At 37.0% G+C, this 5,282-nt stretch overlaps 1 non-coding gene across 1 annotated transcript; it reads left to right on the forward strand.

Annotated features, from left to right (window-relative positions):
- Positions 1 to 1,307: 1,307 nt before the first annotated feature.
- Positions 1,308 to 1,414, forward strand: LOC136380206 (U6 spliceosomal RNA). Its single transcript, XR_010746882.1, has one exon. It is a non-coding gene; the product is annotated as a U6 spliceosomal RNA (small nuclear RNA).
- Positions 1,415 to 5,282: the final 3,868 nt, after the last annotated feature.

Raw genomic sequence — 5,282 nt, forward strand, 5'->3', positions numbered from 1 at the left:
TGGGAGCAAACCTGTGCCTTTGCCTTTCCCTTTTTCCCCGTCCCCTTTTGTTTCCCCCACAGGGGTTCATCTCCTAAACTCTAAGGGTCCCCATGAAACTTTCTCTTTTTTTTTTTTTTTTTTTTTTTGTATTTTTCTGAAGCTGGAAACGGGGAGGCAGTCAGTCAGACTCCCGCATGCGCCCGATCGGGATCCACCTGGCACGCCCACCAGGGGGCGATGCTCTGCCCATCTGGGGCGTCGCTCTGTTGCGACCAGAGCCACTCCAGCGCCTGAGGCAGAGGCCAAGGAGCCATCCCCAGCACCCAGGCCATCTTTTGCTCCAATGGAGCCTCGGCTGTGGGAGGGGAAGAGAGAGACAGAGAGGAAGGAGAGGGGGAGGGGTAGAGAAGCAGATGGGCGCCTCTCCTGTGTGCCCTGGCCGGGAATCAAACCCGGGACTTCCGCACACCAGGCCGACGCTCTACCACTGAGCAAACCGGCCAGGGCTCCCATGAGACTTTCAAGCAGGGGAGCAATCAATGCTCAGGGGCAGCTCATCCTGACCTAACCCCCTGAGCCTGTCTCCAAGGCCCCCTTTTCTCTGACTTCCCAGTGAGCCAGGGCAGCCCCGCCTGGGCTCATTTCTTTCCTATAATATTTTCAGAGAGCCAAAGCAGCCCCCCGAAGGAAATCCTGTGGCTTCTTCTATCTTAAGCCCTTCCTTGTTTCACTGTCCCAAGCTGTAACAACTGTACTCTCAAAATAAAATTAAAAAAATGTGAGTGGAGAGAAGAAATTCAAAGTTAAGTGGTAAGTAAATAAATGCCATTTTGTAAACTTCTGATGGGCTTTGTAAAAATTAGTGAAGAAACAATATATTCTGAAATGCCCCGAATACCCTTGTATCTCCAGTTTTTCAAGAGAGGCATCTGGATTAGGATATTCATGACTTAACTTAATTGTGCATTAATTCCAGTTGGTATGATTGACCGTAACTGCAAATAATAGGACACATTCTTACGGTTCCTAAGGACTACCTGGGGAATGGAATAGTAATGATAGTTAGGACATGTGAATTCACCTTCTCACTATGAAATGGAATGCCAAATAGAAGTAGTTAATATTCATTGAGAACAGCCTGTGAATAGTCAGGTAAAAGAAAAATATGTGTAAAGGCACAAAAACAATGAAAAGTTCTCTAACATTTATTTTTGTAGCACAATAAAATAAAATTGTGGGTTAGTTTTAAAATTCATAGCGTATCTAAAGGAACTCCCTGGGACTTATTGCCTACACATAAAATTATTTTAAAGAGAGATATAGACATGCTCACTTTGGCAGCACAAATACTGAAATTGGAACGATACAGAGAAGATTAGCGTGATTTCTGCATAAGGATGACACACAAATTTGTGAAACGTTCCATATTTCCATATTTTTAGAAGACACACAGATGGCCAATAGACATATGAAAAGACTCTCAGCATCACTAATTATCAGAGAAATAAAAATTAAAACCACAGTGAGATATCACCTCATACCTGCCAGAATGGCTATCATCAATAAATCAACAAACAACAAATGTTGGTGTGGATGTGGAAAAAAGGAACCCTTGTGCACTGTTGGTGGGAATGTAGTTGGTGCAGCCACTGTGGAAAACAGTATGGAGTTTCTTCAAAAAATTAAAAACGGAACTGCCTTATGACCCAGCAATTCCACTTCTTTGGAATTTATCCAAAGAAACCCAAAACACTAATTCGAAAGAATATATGCACCCCTGTGTTCATTGCAGTATTATTTACAATAACCAAGACTTGGAAACAGCCCAAGTGCCCAAAAGTAGATAAGTGGATAAAAAATCAGTGGTACATTTACAGTGGAATATTACTTGGCCATAAAAAAAGAAGTCTTACCCTTTGTGATGGCATAGATGGACCTGGAGATTAATATGCTAAGTGAAATAAGCCAGTCAGAGAAAGACAAGTACCATATGATTTCACACATATGTGGAATCTAATGAACAAAATGAACTAACAAAATAGAAACAGCTTCATGGATACAGATAACAGACTGACAGCTGTCAGAGGGAATGAGGGTTGGAGGGCAGGGTATAAAAGGTGAAGGGATTAGCAAATTAAAAAACTTATAATCACAGACAACAGTGAGGGAAATGTAGGCGGGAAAGAGGATGATGAGGTGAAAAATAGTAGAGGGGGATAGATGGTGATGAAAGGAGGCATGAAAGCTGGTGATGAAAGGAGGCATGACTTGGGGTGGTGAACACACAGTGCAACACACAGAGGGTATTGTAAAATTGTGCACCTGAAACCTATTTAATTTCATTAACCAATGTCATCCCAATAAACTCAATTAAAAGTTTTTAAAAGTAAAGAAGTAGAGATTGCATTATAAAATGGAAGGTACTGAAAGTTCCTTTGTGTTAGATAGAATATATATCGATATGTGAAAATGCTTTTAATTAGAGGTAATTAAAATAATAGGCTACTATATTTAAAACAATTACATACTAAAAGATGTCTATGAAATGAAGGGAACTTAGCTATAAAATTTTAACATGAGCCATTTCAAAACAATCTTACCTCACCTACATGAATTTTTTTAAAACAATCTTTTCACCCTACTTGCCCTTCTGCCTAACGGGGAAAAAACCTTCTGGACATACAGCCCCTGATTCAGCAGGGACAGAAGAAATTTACTGGAATGTTTTCACTGTGACAAAGTTATAAACATAAATTTATCATTGAAATAAAATTTGAAAATCATGAATCCCCTGAAATGTAAATTTATAGTTACATATCTATAAATAGAGATAGCAACATATTTAATAGATGACAGGTCTGACTGTGTTTCTCACATTAATAACTAATTTGAAAGGAAATAAAAGTAGGAAGTCCAACCTGTGAAGAGATGTTTAACTTAAGGATAATAAAATGAAATGGAAACTGAAACAAGGAGTCTTTTTTTTTTTTTTTGCACTTAAGTTAACAAAGTATCTTTTTAAATGATGGTACTCAAAGCCTCATCATAATCACCACCCATAGCATTTTAAAGTGAAGTTTTAATTTAATTTGAAATCTTTTGGAAAGTAATCTGACAATATATTATTGGCATACAAACAATTATAATTTCAGATTTAGCAATTCCAGTTCTATCAATGTATCTTAAGGAAATAACCCCAAGCATGGAAACAGTTATCAGCAAAAAAAATATTCATCTATGCATTACTCATAATAGGAAAAACAAAAAAAGGAGAGAGAGGTCCCTGAAAACATACCAAATATCTAATAAAAAAGTCATTTTGTAAGTTGTAGTACATTTATTTGATATATTCTGCAGCTGGTAAAAACTGATAGTTATAAAAACTAGGCGAGAAATGGTGGCGTGAGGGATACTCCTGATCTCTCCCCTTGAAATTTCAACAAATTCAACAACTAAACAGAGAAAAAAATCTCAGGAGGACCTGAAATATATACACACCAGATAAAGCTTTTTAAAGGGATAATTGACAAAATTGTAAGACGTTAAAAAAAAAAAAAAAAAAAACTAGAGAGAAACATGGAAGAAATCTTATGGTGGGTTAAATTTTAACAGTGGAATGTGAATTTATATACACTGTATGATTAACATTCTTCAAAAATGTGCTTTAAAAAATACAAGAAGTGCCTGACCTGTGGTGGCACAGTGGATAAAGTGTCGACCTAGGGATAAATTGTCAACCTGGAATGCTGAGGTCGCCGGTTGGAAACCCTGGGCTTGCCTGGTCAAGGCACATACAAGAAGCAACTACTATGAGCTGATGCTTCCTGCTTCTCCCCCTCCTTTCTCTCTCTCTCTCCTCTCTAAAAAAAAATAAAAAAATAAAATTTAAAAAAATACAAGAAGAAAATACATTAAAATAATAATGATGGGATGGTTAGTGTGATGAGATTTTAAGTACTTTTGTTTCTTTTCTCTATTTTATACATTTTGCAATGTGATTATATAACTTTAAAAATGAACATGTATTAAATTGTTGACTAGGAGATTTGCTAGTTTGGGATTTTTTTTTTTTTGCAATGTTTTTCCAGCATCTTCTTCAATCCCACTATATCTCTGAAGGCTTGATAACTAGACAGCATAAACCTTAAAGTAGAATTTTGGGGGAAATTTTTAGGTAAATTACAGGTGAAAATGCTCAATAGAATATGATGTAAAAGAAATCTGGATACAAAACATTTTATCTGATGTAATTTTGTTTAAAAATATTTTTATTAAAAATAAAGTTTGACCTTCGTACATATGACATCAAAAGCACAATTAGCAAAAGAAAAAATAGGTAAATTGGACTTCATCAAAATGAAAAACTTTTGTTCTTCAAAGGACACCATCAAGAATGTGAAAGACGGGTTCGATTCCCGGCCAGGGCACACAGGAGAAGCGCCCATTTGCTTCTCCACCCCTCCGCCGCGCTTTCCTCTCTGTCTCTCTCTTCCCCTCCCGCAGCCAAGGCTCCATTGGAGCGGAGATGGCCCGGCCGGGTGGATCCCGGTCGGGCGCATGCAGGAGTCTGTCTGACTGTCTCTCCCTGTTTCCAGCTTCAGAAAAATGAAAAAAAAAAAAAAAAAAAAAGTTAAACACAGAGTTACATATGAGTCAACAATTCCAATCCTAGGAGAAATGAAAACATGTATCAACACAAAAACTTATAAGTGAATATTCAAAGCAGCATTATATGTACATAATAACCAACAAGTGGAAACAGACAAATGGATAAACAAAAAGTGATATATATGTATGTGTATATGCATATATATGCATGTATACATGTATATGTATATATCATGAAATATTATTCAATAGAATGAAGTTCTGACACATGCTACAATGTGAACTTTGAAACCATCATGTTAAGTGAAGAAAGCTAATCACAAAAGACCACATATTGTATAATTCTGTTTATACTGTGTCTAAAATTGGCAAATCTATAGGGTCAGAAAGTAAATTAGTGGTTGCCCAGAGCTGGGAGGTAGGAATGTGGAAGAATGGATATAGCACTACTTTTTGCAGTGATGAAACTATTCTACAATTACATGGTAGTGTGATTGTACAACTCTGTGCAGATACTAAAAGCTGCTGAATCCATATGCTTTAAATGGGTGAATTATATTTCAATAAAGCTGTTTAAAGAAAAGATACCTCTATCTTGACCCAAGCATATGAGGGAAAGGCTTGAAGAAAATGCAGCAATGACTTAATAATGATTACTTCTCAATACTAGAATGACAAGAGATTTTCATTTT

The sequence above is a fragment of the Saccopteryx leptura genome, chromosome 8 (genome assembly GCF_036850995.1).
Source record: "Saccopteryx leptura isolate mSacLep1 chromosome 8, mSacLep1_pri_phased_curated, whole genome shotgun sequence".
Taxonomy (NCBI): domain Eukaryota; kingdom Metazoa; phylum Chordata; class Mammalia; order Chiroptera; family Emballonuridae; genus Saccopteryx; species Saccopteryx leptura.